This window comes from Tamandua tetradactyla, chromosome 9 (assembly GCF_023851605.1).
Source record: "Tamandua tetradactyla isolate mTamTet1 chromosome 9, mTamTet1.pri, whole genome shotgun sequence".
NCBI lineage: Eukaryota > Metazoa > Chordata > Mammalia > Pilosa > Myrmecophagidae > Tamandua > Tamandua tetradactyla.
Genome location: NC_135335.1, coordinates 73,092,790 through 73,101,259, shown reverse-complemented (window position 1 = coordinate 73,101,259; position 8,470 = coordinate 73,092,790). Strand labels below are relative to the sequence as shown.

Genomic DNA, 8,470 nt, shown 5'->3' with positions numbered 1-8,470 from the left:
AAAGAAGACTACAGAACAAATGTGTGTTTTCCATGGATCAGTGTAGAAGTGAATTGGCTTTGATCCATCTAGAATGAGATCCATCAGTCAAAGGGTGTATTGAGTCATGGGATGACCCAACGGAGATGCTGGTCACTGGAAGCTCAGAGATTAGTCATGGTTTTATTGAAACTAAGAAACTCAAATTTCTCCTGTGCCAGTTTGGAAGGATGTATGAACTCTAGAAAAGCCATGCTTTAATCCTAACCCCATTTTGTAAAGGCAGCCATTTCTTCTAATCCCTATTCAGGACTGTATGTTTGAAACTGTAATGAGATCATCTCCCTGGAGATGTGACTCAATCAAGAATGGTTGTTAAACTGGATTAGGTGGAGATGTGTCTCCATCCATTTGTGTGGATCTTGATTAGTTTACTGGAATTCTATAAAAGAGGAAACATTTTGGAGAATGAGAGAGATTCAGAGGGAACAGAGAACGATGTAGCCATGAGAAGCAGAGAATCCAACAGCTAGTGACCTTCGGAGATGAAGAAGGAATATGCCTCCCAGGGAGCTTCATGAAACAGGAAGCCAGAAGAGAAAGTTAGCAGATGAGGCTGTGTTTGCCACATGCCCTTCCAGCAGAGAGAGAAACCCTGACTGTGTTCACCATGTGACTTCTCACTTGAGAGAGAAACCCTGAACTTCATCAGCCTTCTTGACCAAGGTATCTCACTGGATGCCTGTGATTGGACATTTCTATAGACTTGTTTTAACTGGAACATTTTCTTGGTCTTAGAAAAGTAGCAACTTGTTAAATTCCCCCTTCTAAAAGCCGTTCTGTTTCTGGTATATTGCATTTTGGCAGCTAACAAACTAGAACAGCTCCCTATAAGAGAATGTGCAGTATTGAATATTCACTAAGTTCCAAAGAGCACACGCACCACATTCTGACAGTAGCAGCCAAATAAAACGGTGTAGCAGTCCCTTTGCCTGAGGGGCCCAACCACCAGGAGGATCAGAGAAAACTATATATGATTCAGGGCGAGCTGGCAAAAAAGTCATGGAATTGCTTTTTAAAGGGACTGCATTAATTTGAAAGTTTACAGTTCTAAGGTCATAAAAATGTCCGAACTAAGGCATCCAGGGAAAGATACCTTGATTCAAGAAAGGCTGATGTCTGTCACATGGAAAAGCATATGGCTGGCATCTGCTGGTCCTTGTTCCTGATTCCGTTGCTTCTAGCTTCTGATGCCCATGGTTTCCTCTCTAAGTATCAGTGTGCCTTCACTTAGCTCCTCACACTTCTGGAGGCTAGAAGTTCAAAAGCAATTTCAATTGGCTGAAGTCAAGATGATGGCCAGGCTCTACTCTCCTGCTGCTCTAGGGCAGTGTTCTTTTTTGCCTCATCCATCTTCTATTCGGTCCATAATTCCTGGGCAATGCACCAATCTCTGCTTCATTTGCACATTGACTTATTTTCTGTGTGTATGAATTGACTTTTTTTCCTCTCTTATAAAGGCACATAGAATTGGGTTTAGGAATCACAAATATAATCCAGGAAACTCATCTAATGTCAAATCAAATCTTTAACTTAGTGACACATGAAAGAGATGTTTTCCTTATAAGGTAATATTCATAAGAATATCACTTTTCTGCCTAGATTTAACTGTAAGTCTCCACTGATTTTGATCCGCACGGTCTACATTTTGATCTGCATGGTATTCTCAAGCCACAGAGAGGTATCTCCAGGCCCTAGTAGAGGTTGGTGTGACTGATAACGACCTGGAAGCCCTGAAGATTATGTAGCTAACACGAACTTAAATTTTGTAGAGAATTCCTCCATGACTTTTGTTGAATCAAGGGAATGCTTTTCTATAGCACGTAAGGTTGAAACGACAGCTTAATAATGATTTGTTGAAAGGGAACCCTGCATTTGGCCAAGGTATCAAATAACTAGAGGAGAGCTGGTAAAGTAGGGACAGGTTTGTGGAGAGGCACATAAATACAAGGCAGTCAGAACATGAAGACAGGGCTGGCAGGAGTAAGTTTGGAAAGGATGAGGGAAAAAGAGGAAAGAAGGAAAGTGGGAATATTTCTGGTGTTGGAGTGGATGAGGGAGCAATAGTTCAGGGAGAAACATCTTCCTTGACAGTTTCAGATAAGGCAGACTGTTTTTTTTTTTTTTTTTTTTTTTTTAGCTCCCTTCTACCATGAAAATAAGCAGACCAATGTTTAGAAGAGATTTTCGCAACCTGAGATTCAAATCTTCTAAAGTTGAACAGATATGGGGAAAGCCCCCAAACTCCAGAGAGACCAATGCAGTTCTAAATTATCCTTAGGGAAATCCTGGCATTTTGGAAAGTATTTAGCTGAATGAGTGCCACAATGATGGAGTGTATAATCAACAGGAGAGGAGAGAGGATGCTTAATAGCGTGACCATCATAGAATCAGAAGATTAAATCAGAGATGAAATTTAAAGAATCCAAGAAAGATTCTACTCAGTTCATTCATTCCTTTGTGCAATCCTAGGGCTGGAGAGTTAAAGAAATTCCTTCATGTGGTTTTCACACCAGAAAGGGCAGGAAACTTCCTTGTTCTATTCCCAATACAGAGAATCAGAAAAATAAATAAATAAATAAACCAGATGAAGCTGCATAGAGGACCAAAGGAAAGTCTCTTTGCCTGAAGGAATCAAAATAACTCCCTATAGTGTTTCAACAGACAAGATCTCTGGAACACTTATTCAAGAGTTGAACTCACCAAGTTATCTGTGAACTGTCAAACAGGAGAGGAGTTCAAATGGCTTACACGGTGCCATTACTTGTGCAGGGATAGTGGAGGAACATAAGTGAGCCCAATCTCAATCCAAGCAGTGTACCAGGAAACTTTCAGGTAAAGACAAACATAGACTTAATAAGGAAAGATTATTTTTTTAAAACAGACAATTACGATAGGGGCATATATAAACATTTTAAAGATCAGGCACAAAAAGTGAGGGGTGGGTTTCTTCTTTTATTGGCAGGAAGAAACAAGGCTAGAATGAAACAGGATCAGGAATTGGGAGATGAAATGTTAACATCTGAAGTCTAATGATACTTGGGCGGTGCTAGTAAGGAGGGGTAGCTCAATATTCCAATTCTGGCTCAGCCTGAGTGTGGGTCAAATTTAGCATCCATGGAGAGGAGAGCACCTTAACTAAATTTATTCAAGTTAGGTTAAATAGTATTTAGTTCCCATTAGGGTGGGCAGCAAAAATATTTCATCTAATCATTTATGAGACAAAGAATGGGTTTTTGGAGGGCTTGTGCTTTCCCTTTCCTAGGTAAACAGAGGGTTAGCCACAAATCTTAAATCCTATGGAGAAGGACAGTTATTTGCAATAATACCTTTCTTACAATGCAAAGTGTGTGGGGCGGGGGCGGGGTGGGTTCCTTAACCATGCTTTTTTTCCATTATAACAGAGTTTGGGTAAAGTTCCACATATCCATTCCTCTCTCAAATATCACTATCCTTTTCTATTTACTACCTATTGACCAATGTCTGACAACAGCTATTTGATAAGTTTCCCTTCCTTTCTGGTTGTTCACTGTAAAAAGAGTAAATTGTTACCAGTATCTTCCTTAAGGTCAAAAGGAGACTTGAATCTGGACATGTAATTCCTTTTTCATATCTGTTTTCTTGTAACATTATTGAGAATAAGTATTTGATAACAGATAAACAAATAAAAATATATATTTATTTTGTTGGGACACTCTATATATACCTAAATGAACTGATGTCTTCTCTATTTGAATCAAAATTCACAAAATGTCTTTAGCCATTTTGTGCTCAGAACATAAGTAGACATGAGCTAAATATAAATTTTGAAGGTCATTTATTGCATTACGGGTATGAGACTTTTTCTTGATATTTTCCCATCTTAATGCAGTGGGACGCATATGCAGGAATGTGTGTGGAGTTTGTTCTAGTTTGCTAGCTGCTGGAATGTGATATACCAGAAACATAATGGCTTTTAAAAGGGGGAATTTATAAATTTGCTAGTTTACAGTTTTAAAACTGTGAAAATATCCAAATTTATAGAAATGTTCAATCTAAGACATCCAGAGAAAGATATCTTGGGTCAAGAAGGCTGATGACCTTCAGGGTTTCTCTCTCAACTGGAAGAGCACATGGCAAACATGAGGATGTCTAATAACTTTCTCTTCAGGCTTCTTGTTTGCTGAAGTTCCCCTAGGGGCATTTTCCTTCCTCATCTCCAGAGGTCTCTGGCTGCATGGGCCCTCGTGGTTCTCATGGCTCTGCTGGGGCTTGCTCTCTCCAAAATGCATCCTCTTCTAAAGGAGTCCAGTAAACTAATCAAGACCCATCTGGAATGGGTAGTGTCACATCTCCTTCTAATCAAAGGCTAATACCCGCAACTGGGTGAGTCACATCTCCCTGGAGATAATTTAATCAAGTTTCCAACGTTACATGATGAGTAGGGATTAAAAGAAACGGCTGCCTTCAGGAGATGGATCGGGATTAAAACATAGTTTTCCTAGAGCCCATACTCCATTCAAAGCAGCACAAGTGTTCTCTGTTATAGTATTGAAATTCCAGAAACTAGCATCTGGTACTACAGTTCAATACGGCTATACCATGGGTGTGAATTTACAGTTAGCAGTCTCCCGAACAGCTTCAGATTTGGGTATGCACCTCCCTTGAGAAACACTGTTAGTGATTTTCTTCTGACATTCAGTATTTAATTAATGCTTTATGAAGTCATGGAGATTTTAAGCACCTACAATTGTTCATCATGGTCATGTTTAATAGTCTGGAAATAACATGTCTTGATCTATAATACTGCTTGAATCCATTAGTTCCTTTTACTTTTTTTCATCACTAATTTACTAGGCTCATTACACTTGCATTTTTTTACTTGTTGAGTAATAAGACTTGTTAAATGTGAACTCTAAATATCATCCCCTGTAGATACCCTTTTAGTTATCTTATTTATTTGGTGTTCACTTAAGATTGTAAATGAATTAGCTGAATGATGATACCAAGGAATCTAGCAATTTTGCTCACTAAAATGTTTGCCTGCATTGTAAGGTATATGCATAAAATAGTCTTTAATTCAAAATAAAAAAATGAAAAATAAAAATATAATGCCTGCATATGGAATACATATATTAATGTTTTAAAATACTTGGAGTTTTGGAGTTTCACAAAGTTAAAATGGTAGTAATGTTTTATATGAGACAAAATATTTATTACCAACACATGGACATTTACAAAAATGATTACATGTAAAATATAATAATCAATTATTTGGTAAAAATTCTAAATCTTGAGGATTTCTATGGTGTTTCCACACAACATATATATGTACAGGTTATGCAAAATAATGAGAATCACTTTTTCAACAGAATTATGATTTGTAATATTCAACACAATCAATTAATAAACTATGCAAGGATATTAAAAATGATTTTCAATTTGAATGAAAAATGTAAAATATGAAAAAAAATGATAAGTTTTCTTGTATTTGTGTGTATGCTAACTGACAAATACAAAACTGCTGTACATTTTTTCAAAAGAAATTTAATGGAAGATGAATTTAAGGAAAAGGAAACTAAGAGAGGGACAACAGGTGGTAAGAGAAATGATTGTTCTCTTAATGTTAAAATATAAAACAATGGCAGAAAACATTAATTAGGAGAACAGAGAGGCTTATTTAATTAATGTTTTAAATATAGGAGTTTTTAATTGTTAAATTACAAACCACTTTATATTATCAGACTCTAAATAATAGGGTATCAAAATCTTTTAATGGATGTCACACAATTCTCAGAGAAAAGGTTGTAAATAGTAGACACCTCATCTTTCTACCACAAAAATAACAAAATTCCCAAAACATCACCAACTTTTTACTTTTTTTTTAAATGGAAGATGACCCTAATTCCTATTTGAATCCCTTCTCTCCTCCTGTGTACTGAATTATTTCGTTTCCCAACTTCTAGAGAAATTTATACTGTTGATTTTTGTTTTCCTTATATAGTTTTAAAATTTACCCCCTAAAAAATACTTTATGACTGTGTTTCAATATATTATCTTCCCTCCAATATAAACGATTAATTAATTCTACTATCAGGTAAAACTCTTCTTCTTTGACTCAACTTCTTTGAATAGCTAGTATTCAAACTGTCTGCCTTCATTAGAAAAACTTAACTAGCTGTCTGTGTCGTTTTACTTTCCTCTCTTGATATGTTCGATTCAGATGCATTTTGCCTTTAAAACACTTCTAAGCATAATTCAAGAGTCAAATATTTATTTATTCATTAGATTAAATATGTTACTACCATTTTATTTTTTATATTTTTATCTGTGTCAATAAAAAATGCATCCCTGGTATTTCAAATGAACATAATTACAAAACTGAGTAATTTGCTTTGGAGACAAATAGAAAATTGTGTCTTTTAGTTGATGGGTTCAAATATAATGCATTTATTTGAATAATCTATAAGTTTTTATATTGTTTCCTTATGAATCTAAATATATTTGATGCTCATGTTGCTATAGTTTCTAGCTATAACTTGTTTTTGAGTTTTATGTCAACTGGTATTTTATTTGCTTAAGACCTAAACATTGTCAGTTTGAGAAGAAATCTACCATGATGTATATGTATAGCTTGATCTTGCCATTTAATGCTAGGTATTTTTCTTTTTCCTTTTGATCCTTGATAAATATACTAAAATATAAGAACAGAAACATATATATTTTAAAAACATGAAGCATTAGAGAATGAGATCTGAAATCAAGAATGATTCAGCTTTGGCACTTCTACCTTTATTTTTTTAAGCTTCTTAAAGGCTGTAGCAGGATAAAAGGATCACTAGCTTGGAGTCTTTTTGAGATAACAAGTGATGAAATGATAAAAGAAAACCGATGCCTTTAAACAAGGTCAGATATCCCCATTCCCCACTACCTTCTCCAGGCAAAAAAAACATGAAAACTTTCAGTAGTAATTCAGGATTTGTTTTTATCTCTTACCTGCCTCCTCAGTGGAAGTTTGAAGTCATGATATTTTTAGACAGCTATACTCTCATGTACACAGACATATAAATTTATATTAGATGACAACCGATTTTCTAAAAAGTCCAGGTGGGGGCTTTTAGATTACTGTTCAATTTGCTATCATTTAGCAAATGGCAAAATTTTATACAGTTCACCTTAAATCTTACTGCTGCTCAGCTATGGCATACCTTCCATTAAAAATAAAAAGATGAAAGTCAATACAGTAATTAATGTGACATGGATTTCATTGGGATTGGAGGGGCGGGGTGGCAAAGATAAAAACAATGGATGAAAGTAACTTAAGCATACAATGGTTTTCTTAAGAAAAAAAGCATTCAAAGCTGGTAAGTCAAGCCATAGACAAAACCCAAGTTCTATCTTAAGCAGGTTTTCTTTTATCCTCCTTTTTAAAATTTTCTTTATTCCATTTTATTTTTCCTTAATAAAATCTCTCCCCAAACCATAATCACTTTTAATTCTCCCTAGCCTGGGGTGCATCTTCAGACCCTTCATCCTCAGACTTTTCTGGTGGTGGGTTTGCAGATGTCTTCTTTTCTGGAGAGCTTTCTGGCTCCTGTCTTCTTCTTTGGGAGCGAGTCTTTTTCTTTGATTCCCTTGAAGTTGTAGGATGATCCACTTCTCCCTTGCCTGTCTCTGGACTTGGTTCCACTGTAGCCTTTAGTCTGGGTTTGAACATTTTCATTTCTTTTTTTTCAGGTTTGGCCTTCTTAACCATCTTTTGGTTTTTCTTTTTTGGACGGCAGTAGTCACTACTGCCAGCAGCTTCCATTAGGAAATCATCACTGCCAGAATCTTTTCCTGGGTGGTGCTTCATCCTTTCTGGTTCTTGCTCAGTGCCCACATCTCCCATGAGCATTTCTCTCTGTTTAGAAGTTGCTTTCTATGCTGCCTGCTGTTGCTGGTGCTCGTTTTTATGATCTTCTTTTTCATATTCATTGTCTTCTGCTGAATGAGAGTCCTTAGATTTCACAACTTTTTCTTGTGTCCTCACTATCTTCCTGTGAGTTCTTTCCAGATCCCCTCTTATTTTTAGCTTTTCAGGGAGATGATGGAATTTTCTTAGCTGGAGGATCCCAGTCTCTTCTATAAACTTCAACATCATCAGATTCCTAAAACTGTGAATAATCAACGACCTTCCTGTTTCTGTCAGGCGGGGACATGTTCGCTGTGGAAACAGAATGGAACTGTGGAGCCTGAAACCAGGACCTTCTGGGGCTCTTTGGTTCAGGGCCTTGGTTAGATAAGCCTCCTGCTCCCCGTCTCTTCCACATTCTGGCTACAGAATAAAACTGATGTAGTTTTATTCAATAATCTATCAGTAAGTGATGCATTCTATTTTATTTCTAATACATATTAATTCATGTTTTACAAATAGTAACTTTACCATTGAGAAACTTGGCAAAGAATTCAA

At 36.3% G+C, this 8,470-nt stretch overlaps 1 pseudogene; it reads right to left on the bottom strand.

Annotated features, from left to right (window-relative positions):
• Window positions 1-7,510: 7,510 nt before the first annotated feature.
• Window positions 7,511-8,219, bottom strand: LOC143646154 (nuclear ubiquitous casein and cyclin-dependent kinase substrate 1 pseudogene; annotated as a pseudogene).
• Window positions 8,220-8,470: the final 251 nt, after the last annotated feature.